The sequence below is a fragment of the Nelumbo nucifera genome, chromosome 2 (genome assembly GCF_055504915.1).
Source record: "Nelumbo nucifera cultivar China Antique chromosome 2, China Antique-T2T, whole genome shotgun sequence".
In the NCBI taxonomy this organism is placed as follows: domain Eukaryota; kingdom Viridiplantae; phylum Streptophyta; class Magnoliopsida; order Proteales; family Nelumbonaceae; genus Nelumbo; species Nelumbo nucifera.
In genome coordinates, this window is record NC_142650.1 from 35,785,540 (window position 1) to 35,792,944 (window position 7,405).

Below are 7,405 nucleotides of genomic sequence, written 5' to 3' on the forward strand. Positions count from 1 at the left end.
GTTATAAAAGACTCTCTTCCCCCCCCCCCCCCAAGAAGGAGGTATGTGATAACTTTGCGCCATCTGGTTTTTTATCTTGCCTTTGAGGAAATACTGACTTGAGCTTCGAAGCACTCTCACCGGGTTCCTCCCCGGAGATTACTCGCTTTCTTCTCCATTTCAGGCACCTTTTGCTCCAGCCAGAGGCAAGATCGTTGACAGCTAGGACCGGCCGGATTGCGCTCCATCAATTGGCGTCGTCTGTGGGAAACGCTTTTAAAAGCCTCCCTCTAAAACTCCCATAACCCCTTTTTTTCCAAGAAACCCCAACACTCATGGCTTCTTCCAGCAATGCCGGACGTAGCACGGAGATGAATGCCATCGGGGAACAACTTCAAGTCCCCGTGGTGTGCATCGGACAGTTCACCATCCCCCTTCCGGTGGATGGGATCCCCGGCCTGAATGTGCCACGAACAGTGGCGCCCGTAAATCTTCCCGCCATGAACATCCCCCTTTCTCTCCCTGTCGAGACAACTTTTACCGAACCAACTGCTGTCCCCCTGGAGACTGGCCAAAACCAGTTTGATGACTTAATGCAGTGCATGCGGGCAATGCAAGCCCAAATGCAGCAGTTCCAGCAGCACCAAGTACTGCGCCACATCTCTCAGTATCACTATCAACAGCAATTCCCCCAACTGCCTCTGAACCAACCACACCTTCCACCTCGACACCCCGCTCTAAAGCCGATTAAGCCCTCCCCTCAGGGCAGACACCTTCACCGAGGAGAAGCCTCCCAACTTCAGAACCCCTCCAAGAGACAGGCTTCATCCCCGGGCTGGAGGGAAAGAAAAATCACCCCCACCTCGCAGCTCACCGGCGGGTTGGGAACCTCACCCGCCAAATCAGCACCTCGGCAGTCCAAGTCTGAGCTCCCACCCACAGAGAACCGATTCAGTGTCCTAGCGGCGGGCTACCAACAGTCCGGGCCCATTGAGCTCAGCAACACCGAGGCCAGCAGCGCCAGTACCAGGTCCACTCAGCAACGAAGACGCTGGCGAAGTCGCCGAACTACCACCCGCGTCCTACCCGAACTCCGAGGTAAAGAAGAGACAAGCTCGGATGAGGTAAAAGCTGCCCCTATTCTCTCAGTCTCTTCCCCTCTCTCATCAGAACTCCTTGCAGTCCCCATGCCCAGAGATTTCAAACTCCCCCCTTTAGACAAGTATGATGAGTCTTTCGACCCCAACGACCACATCGATGCCTTCCAGTCCCAAATGCACCTGGCAAGGGCCAGTGAATCATGCATGTGCGTGGCATTCACTACCACCTTCAGGGGGTGGCCCGCACCTGGTACAGGAACCTGGCCCCCGGGTCAGTAAGAAGCTGGACCCAGTTCGTGCAGGTCTTCACCGCGCACTTCGTTACCAGCAAGCGGTGCCCCAGAACCTAGGAGAGCATCTTCGGAGTAGTCCAGAGGAAAAGAGAGTCCATCCGGGGCTACATCAAGCGGTTCAATGATGCGTGCTTGCAGATACCGTGACTGGACCCCGTGGTGCAGCTCGCGGCAGCCAAGGGAGGAGTAACACACAAGGAGTTCAAGTGGCACATGGTAGTTAGCCAGCCCGCGACCGTAGCTGAATTCCTCAAGCTCGTGGATAAATTCATGAGAACAGAGGAAGAGATCAACCAAAGGACCGAAAGCGGGATCGAGAAAAGGAAAAGGGAAGGTGAGCCCTCCAACCCAAATGACAGAAGAAGGAAAGACCCAGATCGGGAGACGAAGCCAGGCCAGCCGTTCCAAACTCCTTTAGCAGCTCGGACGGACTACACACCCTTAAACGCGAAGCGGGCCGAGATCTTAATGACGATCAAAGACGCCCCGTATGTGAAGTGGCCACCTCGTCTGAAGGGAAACCCGAACGAGAGGAATAAAAACTTGTACTGCAGTTTCCATAGGGATCACAGTCATAGTACCAAACATTGTATAATCTCCGGGACGAGATAGAGGGACTCATCCATCGCAGGTACTTGAGAAATTTTGTACAGCATAATAATAATAATAATAATAATAAGACAGGTCAGCAAGGGGAGCACGGTAAGGATGCCCCCGAGTCCAGCAGCAGGCCGGCCGAACCGTCGCAAAGACAGCCTTCGGAGGAGAGGCCTGTTCGGGGAACCATCCACGTGATAGTAGGAGGTTTGGTGGTAGCGGGTTGTAATTCGGTAGCGGCTCGGGCGTCAGTTCGCAAAGCTGCCCAAGAAGAACAGAACCCTCCGAAGAGGCCGAAGACGGATGAACCGATTTTCTTCACGGAAGACGATGCGCGAGGGGTCTACTACTTCCACGATGATGCGTTTGTCATAAAACTAAGGATCAGCGACTTTGAAGTCAGGCACGTACTTGATGATTCAGGCAGCTCGGCGGACATTCTCTTCAAGTCGGCGTTTGACCAGCTTCAGTTGTAGAGAAGCGAGTTGAAGCCCGCAAACACTCCTCTGGTGGGCTTCAGCGGAGAGGAAGTCAGGCCCCTCGGGAAAATAACAGTACCTGTGGAAGTCGACACATGGCCCTGTGCGGTCAGACTCAACCACGATTTCCTGGTGGTCGCGACCCCCTCCCTATACAATGCCATAATAGGGCGGCCAATCACTCATGTCCTACGGGCAGTGGTCTCCACCTACTACTTGGCAATGAAGTTTCCTATAGACTTCGGTGTGGGGGTAGTGCGGGGCGACCAGCTTGAGTCCCGCAAGTGCTATGTTGCCGCCTTAAAGGGAAAAACCAAGGTGGCCGACGACCTCGAACTGGAGCGGCCTACGGAGCAAGGCAAAGAACGAGCTTCGCCCACAGAAGAAACGGTCGCAATCCCAACTTCATCTGCGGATTCGGCTCGGACACTACAAATCGGTGCTTCCGCCCAAGAACCTCTACGAACCGAACTGGTGAGTTTCTTACTTCAAAATTTAGATATTTTTGCATGGTCCGCTGGCCGATATGCCCGGTATTGACCCCAGCCTTATAACTCACAAACTTAATACTGACCCTATAGTCAGACCCATTAGACAGAAGAAACACAACTTAGCCCCAAAGCGTTGGAAGGCGGTCGACAAGGAGGTCGAAAAGCTCCTCACAGCAGACTTCATAAGGGAAGTTCATTACCCGAGCTGGGAAGCCAACCCGGTACTGGTAAAAAAGGCAAACGGCAAGTGGCGCATGTGTGTCGACTACACCGACCTGAACCGAGCTTGCCCGAAAAATTGCTTCCCCCTCCCCAGAATTGACCGCCTAGTGGACGCGACCTCGGGACATGAGTTGCTAAGCTTCTTGGACGCCTACTCGGGCTACAACCAAATTAGGATGGACCAGTCCGATGAGGAAAAAACCACCTTCGTAACCGAGTTCGGCCTGTACTGCTACAAGGTCATGCCCTTCGGACTGAAAAATGCTGGGGTGACCTTCCAAAGACTTGTGAATAAGTTGTTTCAACCCTTAATTGGCATAAAGATAGAATGTTATGTAGACGACATGGTCGTCAAGACACAGTTTTTGCATGAATTAATACAAGACTTAGATTCTGTCTTCCAAATTCTGCGTCAATTTAGCATGAAACTAAACCCAAACAAGTGTGTCTTTGGAGTCACCTCGGGTAAGTTCCTATGGTACATCGTCAACCGGCGCGGTATTGAGGCCAACCCGGACAAGATAAAGGACATCATAGATATGAGACCACCCCGAAAATTAAAAGAGGTTCAGAGGCTAAATGGTCGCATAGCCGCTCTGAGCCGCTTCATGTCCAAGTTGGCAAACCGCTGCCTGCCTTTCTTTAAAGCAATCAAAGGCAAAGGGTTCGAATGGACCTGAGACTGCCAGCTCGCGTTCGACGAGCTAAAAAACTACCTCACTAGTGTGCCGATCTTAACCAGGCCCGAGGAAGGCGAGATCTTAGAACTGTACCTCTCGGCAAGCGACGAGGTGGTCAGTTCGGTACTAATAAAAGAAGTAGATCGGGTCCAACGACCCATCTATTATGTTAGTAAAATTTTGCAGGGTGCAGAGACGAGATACCCGTAGATAGAAAAGCTGGCATACGCACTGATAATTGCAGCTCGGAAACTCCGCCCATATTTCTAGGCTCACATTGTCATTGTCTTAACTAACAAACCTCTGAGGCAAGTCTTACTCAAGCCCGAGGTTTCCGGTCGGCTGACGAAGTGGGCCATCGAGCTCAGCGAGTACGACCTCCAGTATAAGCCATGAACTGCTATTAAGGCCCAAGCCTTAACAGATTTTATCGCCGAGTGCACGTTCAGCCTCGAAGTCCCTAGGCTGGTTGAGCCCGAGATTCCTAGTTCGGGTGAGCTCGGAGCTCCTAGGCCAATAGAGTCCGAACCCCGTGAGGTAGCAGCCAGGGTGGCATCTCTCCTAGTTAGGCCAAACGCGAAGTGGGATGAGGAGCTCTGGATCATTCACGTAGATGGCTCCTCGAACCAACAGGGCAGCGGGGCTGGAATAGTCCTGCGCGGTCCGGGTGGTACTAAATTGGAATACGCGCTACGCTTTGAGTTCGCGGCATCCAACAATGAGGTGGAGTATGAGGCATTGATTGTCGGGCTGGCGTAGCGCAAAAGGTAAGAGCGAAACACATAGTTATTTGCAGCGATTCCCAACTTGTGGTCAACCAGGTTACGGGCGAATACGAAACACGTGAGCTAACTATGATCGCCTACTTGGCAAAGGTAAAGGAGGCTCTGCTCAACTTCCAGTCACACTTCATCAAGCAAATCCTGAGGTCAGAGAACACTGAGGCCGACGCTCTGTCCCGGTTAGCCAGCATCAGTCACAACGCCATGAGAACCATGTACATAGAGGACTTACCTCGGCCTAGCATTCTCGGTGGGGCAGAGGAGGTCGCACCCGTCCTTTAAGCAGAGCCGAGCTGGATCGACCCACTCACGAGCTTCTTGCTAGATGAGACCCTCCCTGCAGACCGCAATGCAGCCAGAAGGGTGCAACGCCAGGCAGCCAAATATGTCATAATAGACGAACGGCTGTACCGATGGTCCTACACTCTCCCCTACCTGCGTTGCTTGCGACCTGCCGAAGCCGAGCTCATACTCCACGACACTCATGAAGGTCTGTGCGGCGGACACTTGGGGGGCAGGGCCCTCGCCCAAAAGGCACTTCGACAAGGGTACTACTGGCCAACGATGAAGGCAGAGGTCGTCGAGCTCGTCAGAAAATGCGACAAGTGTCAGAAGCATGCCAATATCCACCATCAGCCTGCCGCCGACCTCAAGTATCTCACCAGTCCATGGCCCTTTGCGCAATGGGGCATCGACCATCTGGGGCCATTCCCGCCAGTAACAAGTGGGAGGAAGTTCCTAGTGGTGGCGGTAGATTGCTTCACAAAGTGGGTAGAAGCTGAACCTCTCGCAACTGTTACAACTCGAAATGTATAGAACTTCTTTTGGAAGAACATAGTATGTCGCTTCGGGTTACCTCGGGTACTGATCTCCGACAATGGCAAACAGTTCGAGGACATAAGTTCTAGGAATGGTGCCAAGATATGGGGATTTGGCAGAACTTCACATCGGTCGCGCACCCGCAGGCAAACGGTCAAACAGAAGTGATAAACAGAGCTATCCTCCGCGGACTGAAAGCGCGACTAGACCGAGCTAAAGGGTTGTGGGCGGATGAGCTACCAAGTGTTCTATGGGCTCACCAAACTACGGAAAAAAACCGCCATGGAAGGGACCCCCTTTAACCTCACCTACAGCACTGAAACGGTAATCCCGGCGGAGATCGAAGTACCTACACTGCGACTAGAAGCATATGACGATCAGACAAACGGAGACGAGCTACGTACCAACCTCGACCTACTGGACGAGGTAAGAGACCTCATGTACATATGGACCGCAGCTTACCAGCAAAGTGTAGCTCGGTACTACAATGCTAGAGTAAAAAAGTGGAACTTCCGCGTCGGCGACCTGGTTCTCCGTAAGATCATGGCACCCGAGCCTGACGTGGGAAAACTTGGACTGAATTGGGAAGGGCCCTACCGAGTAAAGAGAGCGCTCGAGGGAGCATATGAGCTCAAAACATTAGAGGGCAAACAAGTACCCCGAGCGTGGAACATCGTTAACTTAAGACGATACTACCTATAAATTACCAAGCGAAGTGGACTATGAGTCACTATCAGAGCCTAAGTGTTAGAATGACGAGCTAACAAAGACCTCGGCACCATAAGACTTAGCCACCCCTTTGGCATGGGCATGCAAAAGCAAAATGCTAACACCAAGCAAACTGATAAGGACCTCGGCATCTCATCATCAGAGGCATATAGTCAGTTCGGCAACATAGTCAATTCAGAAAAAAAGAGGGTGAGCAACTTGATCAAAAGAGCATTTCATTACAAAAAACTATGTGTACATTCCAAAAAAAAATTCTGACAAATCTCAGTCCTCATCCTCGGAAGGCATGTCGACGATACTCGAGGGTCCCGCCTCATCCTCAGAATCCGGTTCACCATTAGCCGCGTTGGTCATCTCCTAAGTAATGCGCAAAGTAGTTATGGCACTGATGTCGAGCTCGGGGTACGTATTCCTGATCATCCACCGGCTCAGTTTAAAACCCCTTCTGTATGAGCCCACCATCAGGTCTTCAAAACGCGGCGAGGCGATATAGTCTTCAACGGCCTTCTTCTTGGCATCCTCGATGCCCTGAGAAAATATCTATGTCCTCTACCTAATATCCTCTTGAAGGTATTCGACTTGATGCTGCAAGTCCAGCCTCAGGTCCGCCATGTGCTTCACCACCACTCTCATGGCCTCGGTGTCTCTCTGAGACCTCGCCAGCCTAGCCTGTGCAGTGCGAGAAGCCGCTTTGGAAGCGCGGGAAGCCTCTTCGGTAGCTCGTGCCCGCCTCGAGCTCCTTTCCGCTTGGGCCGCTAAGGCATGGATGGAGGAGTTCACCTACCAAAAGGAAAAATAATGAGAATGTTCAAAGAACAATAGCAAGAAAGGTAATGACAAGGAGCCCGACAAGAAGTCGCCAACTTACCACCATGGCATAAGAGGCAGCACGCCCGGCTACATGGTTCAAAGGAAGCTCGATCCACGCCGTGACCTCCTCAGGGTAAACGGCCTCCCTACTTTTTTGAAGAGCGTGGTTCAGTGACAACACGCTCCTGAACTTGCCTTGGCCTCCCGAGCCTGAAGGCCCGGCTCGCATATAAGCAGACTCGGTGTAAGGAGGAGCCCCCGTATAAGCAGCCTCAGCGTAAGGGGCCCCTGCCGCTTCTTGTACTAGAGGGGCCATCTCGGGCTCCCTGGGCGGATCCACTGGCGGGTAGCCCGGTACCTCGGGTTCCGCATCTCGGGGCAGTTCAGCACGAGTCCGTTTGGCAACTCGCTTCCTCCTCTTCAT